Source organism: Cherax quadricarinatus, chromosome 47 (genome assembly GCF_038502225.1).
Source record: "Cherax quadricarinatus isolate ZL_2023a chromosome 47, ASM3850222v1, whole genome shotgun sequence".
NCBI classification, from domain to species: Eukaryota; Metazoa; Arthropoda; class Malacostraca; order Decapoda; family Parastacidae; genus Cherax; species Cherax quadricarinatus.
The window spans coordinates 22,116,098-22,123,287 of record NC_091338.1 but is presented as its reverse complement, the minus strand read 5'-3'; the positions used below and the strand labels follow the sequence as shown (position 1 = coordinate 22,123,287).

General features: G+C 44.5%; 1 long non-coding RNA gene across 1 annotated transcript in view; it reads left to right on the top strand.

Annotated features, from left to right (window-relative positions):
- LOC138854035 (uncharacterized) overlaps positions 1-4,562 on the top strand; it is a 26,717-nt gene extending 22,155 nt beyond the window's left edge. The window contains exons 3-4 of the long non-coding RNA XR_011393218.1: positions 3,387-3,602; positions 3,993-4,562. This is a non-coding gene — a long non-coding RNA (uncharacterized lncRNA). The remainder of the gene's footprint in view (positions 1-3,386; positions 3,603-3,992) is intronic.
- Positions 4,563-7,190: the final 2,628 nt, after the last annotated feature.

Genomic DNA, 7,190 nt, shown 5'->3' with positions numbered 1-7,190 from the left:
CTAGGTCCTCTCTCCCTGCTCCATGAGCGTTATCATACCTCGTCTTAAGGACCCACGGGGAGATGTCCGGTCCCATCGCCTTTGCCGCATCAAGGTCACTTAGCAGCTTCTTCACCTCCTCCTCAGTTGTGTGTGTCATCTAGCACTTGGTGTATTCTTTGTTGGTGTCTACCTCTGTTCTGTCTTCCCAGAGTCCTACATGTCCACTGTAAATACTTACTTAACTCTCGTGTTGAGCTCCTCACCTCTTGATCGTCTCTTGTGAGTTTCCCACCTTTCCTCAGCCTGATCATCTGGTCTTTGACTGTTGTCTTTCTCCAATCTCATCCATGCCTTCTATTTCCTCAAATCTCCATCAGTTTATGAACAGTGCAACTCCTCCTCCCTCTCTGCTCCTTCTATCTTTCCTCAGGATCTGATATCCCGGTGGGAAGACTGCGTCTGTTATTGTTTCAGTGAGTTTCGTTTCTGTGACTGCTATAATGTCTGGGGACTTCTCATTGATTCTTTCATGCCACTCATATTTATTCGTTGTTCCATCCGCGTTCGTGTACCAAACCTTCAACTTGTTTTCTATCACTGTGTTCCTGGGAGAATATTGGGGTTGAGGGAGCGGGAGCCCTGGCAGGGGCCTATTGGGGGGTTGCAGTGGGGATGGGGTTTGTGATGAGGGGGGTGGGGACAGAGGGAACAGTGTGTAGGTTTTGGATTAGATTGTTCAGTTGCATTGAGATTGTTGTGGTTGGAGTCCGTCCTGTGGGTGTTTCTGGAGGGTGTGATCGCCCTTCCATCTGAGTCTGAGTTCTTCTGCTCATCTTCATTATTGCCTCTCGTTCCTCCTTTCGTCTTTGTGCCCTCTCTTTCAATGTGTGTGTGTGTGGGGGGGGGGGTGGATGTGTACACTCGCCTAGTTGTACTCTAGTTGTGGGTGCAGAGGTCGAGTCATAGCTCCTGGCCCCGGTTTCTTCACCGGACGCTACTAGGTCACTCCCTGTTCCGTGAGCTTTATTATGCCTCTTAAAGCTATATATTGATCCTGCCTCTACCACCTCTTTTTTCAGACTGCTCCACTTCCTGACAACTCTGTGATTGTAAAGTAAAAGGACACAAGTGCAACTAATGTGACATTTATTGTGGCAACGTTTCGCTCTCCAGGAGCTTTATCAAGCCATTACAAACAATACATGGACACAGAGGGTATATAAAGGCTCAGAGTGAGGTGAATACTAGTGAGGTACCATTTCGATGTTCACTAGTGGTAGTAGTAGTAGTAGTAGTAGTAGTAGTAGTAGTAGTGGTAGTGACAAAAGTAATACAATATGGTAGAGCAATTAATTCGTACATGAGTAAAAGGATATAAAAGCTATTACTTGGGTAACATAAAAATAGGTTGGACAAATATAAACTGGAATGAGGCAGCTTGTTTCAGTGTTCACTCTCTGTGCTTTGTGTAGTATAACAGGAGAGACTATGTGATGGCAGGGTTTACTGTTTCCAGGAGGATTCTTGCTAAGACTTCGGAGATTGTATTACTTTTGTCACTACCACTACTACTACTACTACTACTACTACTACTACTACTACTACTACTACTACTACTACTACTACTACCACTAGTGAACATCGAAATGGTACCTCACTAGTATTCACCTCACTCTGAGCCTTTATATACCCTCTGTGTCCATGTATTGTTTGTAATGGCTTGATAAAGCTCCTGGAGAGCGAAACGTTGCCACAATAAATGTCACATTAGTTGCACTTGTGTCCTTTTACTTTACATATTGTCGGTAATTCTACCAACTTTATTACAACTCTGTGATTCATCTGAGTCTTCAACTTCCAATTGTGACCCCTTGTCGCTGTGTCCCATCTCTGGAACATCTTATCTCTGTCCACCTTGTCGATTTCTCTGTATTTTATATATCATCATGTTTCCCTTGTCCTCCAGTGTCGTCAGGTCAATTAGCCTTAACCTCTCTTCTCAGGACATACTCCTTAGCTCCAGGACTAGTCTCGTTGCAAGCCTTTGCACTTTCTCTAATTTCCTGACGTGCTTGCCCAGGTGTGGGTTCCAAACTGGTGCTGCATACTCCAATATAGGCCTAACGTACATGGTATACAGAGTCCTGAATGACGTCTATATATTGCAGCAGTTATTTGGCTGATGTGCGCTACAGGAGATATGTTCGGTATTATATACACCCCATGGTCCTTTTCCTTGAGTGAGGTTTGTAGTCATTGATCCCCTTAGGCTGTATTCTGCCCAGAGTCTATGCCTAGCCGGGAGCCGGGTGGGGGGAGGGGGGGGGGGTAAAGGCCTACGGCCAAGCGCTCACATGCGCGGGGCTCGTGACGCCACAGGTAGCCACGGAGCCTAACAGTAGTCAGGGAGCCTACCTGGAGTTTACCTGGAAAAAGTTCCGGTGGTCAACGCCCCCGCGGCACGGTCTGTGACCAGGCCTCATGGTGGATCAGGGCCTGATCAACCAGGCTGTTACTGCTGGCTGCACGCAATCCAACGTACGAACCACAGCCCGGCTGGTCAGGTACTGACTTTAGGTGCTTGTCCAGTGCCTGCTTGAAGACAGCCAGGGGTCTATTGGTAATCCCCTCTTATGTATGCTGGGAGGCAGTTGAACAGTCTTGGGCCCCTGACACTTATTGTGTTGTCTCTTAACGTACTAGTGACACCCCTGCTTTTCATTGGGGGGATGATGCATCGTCTGCCGAGTCTTTTGCTTTCGTAAGGAGTGATTTTCGTGTGCAAGTTTGGTACTAGTCCCTCTAGAATTTTCCAGGTGTATATAATCATGCATGCACATTTCTATTTCCTTTTTCACAGGGTTTGACACGGTTAGGTTAAGGATCCCTAGCTTTATTGACTCTCTCTTCCCCTCGTGACTATGTATTTAGAACTTTGTGGCGTTCTCAGTAACTTAAATGTTTTACTGGCTTTATACGGGCCGTAAATAATCTCTGTATCTGTTCAGCTCTGGTATTTTTTCTGCCCTGGATGGAGCAGTCAACACTGAACAATACTCTAAGTCAGAGACTGCAGATAATTTAAAAAATATCACCAATGGCAAGATTTCCTTTCTTTTGAAAGTTTTCGTTATCCAACCCACCATTTACCTGTTTTTTTGTGATATTTGCCTTATTGGTCACTCTGAGATGATAAGATAATGCCTCTTCACCTTGACTTCAAAGCTGTCGTTTCTTTGCAAAAGGTTTGAATTAATTTTAGGCTGTCTTGATTTGTCCTTCTCTACTGAAGAAATTTAGATATTAGTTTCCATGTGATAACTTGTGAACCTCGTCTGATCTACCTCAAATCTTCAATAAAAATCATTTAACTGTATTAACTTACGCCGCACTCTCCACTACAGCTGTCACGTGCACTGAGGTGCAAGGGGCTACAGATACCTGGAGAGGGTTTCAGGAGGCAACGCCCCCGGGGCCCGGTCTGAGACCAGGCCTCGTGTTATTTATGGAAAGAGTACAACCCAACCTGAACCATATGTGAGAAAGCCACACACAGCAAGTGAAATCAATTGCTTGTGGCAGTTACAAGGATATTTCTCGTGTAAACACTAAGACACCAGGTAAGTACTCACCTAATTGTGGTTGCAGGGGTCGAGACTCAGCTCCTGGGCCCCGCCAGGAGCTGAGTACACACAAGTACAATTATCATACACAGTGTAAATTACCTAGAATAACATTCTGGCGAATGTAACTGACAGTTACTCTCTCACAGAAAATATTGTAACTGTGTATGAGTGTGTTAGGATAACACAAGACTACTGTGTACCTCTCTTACTCCTTATATCTTACGCTCTTACTACTAATAATAATGTTAATAATATATAAGAATAATATACAATCAAATTTAAGCATTAAATAATTATTATTTAAGGGGAAGCGCTAAACATCTATGGAGCTACAGATTTTTAATTATGATTAACAAAAATAATATACATAAATATTTATTGCAGAAGGGACGTGAGTGATGACGTCATCATTCAATTACAACCTTCCACTGGGTGCCTTCAAGCTGCTCGAAGGTTCTTGATACAAGGAAGCTGAGCTGCTCTCCCCTGTCTACTTTCACACATGATTGCCCTCAACCTCTCATTCCCAAAGACTGTATCAACTTATAGGTTTAGCGCTACCCCATTAATTTAACAGTGACTGTACACACTGTTCATGGGGGAGTGCTAAACCCTTGGGAGTTTAGAGCTTCCCCGTGACATATGAAAGGTTTGTTTGTTGTCTAAAATATTAGGCACAATTAAAATGCAAGTTTTTAAACCAAAAGTATTTTAATTCTAGTGGAAGGAACCTTAAAAAGGGCGAGTTGTCTCACACACTACAGGTTGGAACCTACGGCCTCAGACAAGAGTGCAGAATATGTCTGGACCCGGTAAGGCTCCACTATTTCTAAAAGAAATAGTGCGTCAGAGATACGCAGGGATCAGTGACACCAGGTACACCTTGGGAACAGATCGAGAATGGGAATATTGAGACGCTTAGGCTCTAGAGTGGGGTTATGGAACACCATGTGTAGGAGGACGAGTACTGAGACCTTAAACAGGGAGAGGAGGAACTCCTTTTCCACCCCCGAGATAAAGAGCGCTGTATGGAGGAGGTAAAGCCTTTGGCCTACAGTGGAGATGAGATGTTCACCTAGGTGCCAGTCCTGTAGCTTGAGAAAGCCACACAGCAGCAGGAGACCTCCTGCCACCGCTTTGGCACCTAAAGACAGGTTGAAGATCGTCACGATTGTGGCCATCGTGAAACAAACCCTGTAGTAATTTGCGGAGAACTTGATGTAGTTGACGAACGTCCAGTAGAGGGCGTCATCCAAACTCGGGGGACAGCGTAGGTTCATCAGGGTGCAGAGAAAGGCATACTTGCTCACTGGAGGTCCCATTACTAACCTCTCCTCCACCTCTCCCAGGAGCAACTTTCCCAGCTCCCTGCTCGATACCAGGATCTCCTTGATGACCTTAGGGTCGAAGGCTATATAATGGTAGACTGAGGTAAAGACGGGCTCAGCCTCTTCCTCCTCCACCCTCATCTCCAGAATTCTCTCCGTATCCTTGCAATTTCGATTCATTTTGGACGACAGAATAAATAACCAAATTTTAGTTTTAAGAATAATAATTTTATTTCCCTAGAATGAGACCTACAGCAGCCGGCTAACTTCTAGACATCGATCTAATAGTAGATGAACAAGGTTTAGTTAGATATCCTTCTTATGCACCCCATACACATACTGTGGGTAGTCAAAAGATTACAGAGGTACAAAACTGGTCCAGCTGAACATGTTAGTCACAATGAACCATTTACAGACGTTAATAAAGACTTGTCTATACATCTCACACCACCAGGGACTGAACCAGGTACTTTTATACAACACCCAGATACCTTTATCGGTTCACACAGCCACCGATAAACATTAGTACTATATTTCCACGTTGATACCTCAAACTCGTAGGGCGTCATATAATGCAATGATCAGAAACTAGGGAAAGTACGTTCAGTGATAAGAAACAAGGAAAGCTGGGAATATCTACATATACTACACAATTATTCAGTGACACTACTGACAGCTAGACCAGGCCTGTAGCCTGTCCATATCCCTTTGTAGTCCTGCCTGGTCCTCTTTCGATTGAATTCTCGTCATTAACTTCACATCGTTTGCAGACACTCTTCTGAGTCTATTCCTTCCGTCATGTCATTCTCATTTACCACAAACAGCACCGGTCCTGAAACTGACGCCTCTGGAACCCCGCTGGTCACAGGAGCCCACTCTGATACTTCGTCACGCACTATGACTCGCTGTTGCCTTCCTGTCAGGTATTCTCTGACCCATTGCAGTGCCTTCCCTGTTACATTTGAATGATCCTCCAGCTTTTACACTAATCTCGTGTGTGTGTGTGTGTGTGTGTGTGTGTGTGTGTGTGTGTACTCGCCTAGTTGTGGTTGCAGGGGTCGATTCACAGCTCCTGGCCCCGCCTCTTCACTGGCCGCTACTAGGTCACTTTTCCTGCACCATGAAGAGTCGAAATCGTGCCAAAACGTTGTCATAAGCTTCTCTCTCCTATGTGCGGGTTATTTGTGTGCTGCCTTCAGCAATATCAACTCCCTATGCTGCATGAAACAACTTCAACAACCAATGCTGCCTACAGCTTCAACTACATACATGAATATAACATAAGAAAGAAAGAACACTGCAACAGGCCTACTGACCCATGCGGAGCAGGTCCATGTTGTCCCCCGGATTAGCCAAATGACCCCATCCCCCCTGGATAAGCCCAATGACCCACCCAGTCTGGTCACCTCCACTCAAGGAAGGAGCACAGCACCAGACCCAGCAGCACAAGCTAGTCAGGTCCAACTCTCACCCACCCACACCCACTCATGTATTTATCTAACCTATTTTTAAAACTACACAACGTTTTAGCCTGAATAACTGTATTCGGGAGTTTGTTCCACTCATCCACAACTCTTACCAAACCAGTGTTTTCCTATATCATTCCTGAATCTAAATTTTTCCAACTTGAAAGCATTGCTGCGAGTCCTGTCTTGGCTGGAAATTTTCAGCACGCTATTTACATCCCCTTTATTTATTCCTGTTTTCCATTTATACACCTCGATCATATCTCCCCTAATTCTACGCCTTTCGAGAGAATGCAGATTCAGAGCCCTCAGTCTGTCCTCATAAGGAAGATTTCTGATACATGGGATCATCTTTGTCATCCTCCTCTGTACGTTTTCCAGAGCATTTATATCCATTCTGTAATACGGTGACCAGAACTGAGCAGCATAGTCTAAATGAGACCTAACCAAGGATATATAGAGCTGAACAACCTGAAGACTTCTATTGTTTATACTTCTAGATATGAACCCAAGAAATCTGTTAGCTTTATTGCGAACTGTTGCACTGTTGTCTTGGTTTTAGATTATTGCTAACCAGAACTCCTAAATCCTTTTCGCAATCAGTAGTATTAAGATCTACATTATTTAGTTTATATGTGGCATGGTTATTTACCTGTCCAACATTTAGAACTTTGCATTTTGTCATCTGCCACTTCTCCGGCCATTGCATCAGTCCATTCAAATCATCCTGGAGTGCTCTAGTGTCCTCATCAGAATGAATTGGATGGCCTATTTTGGTGTCATCGGCA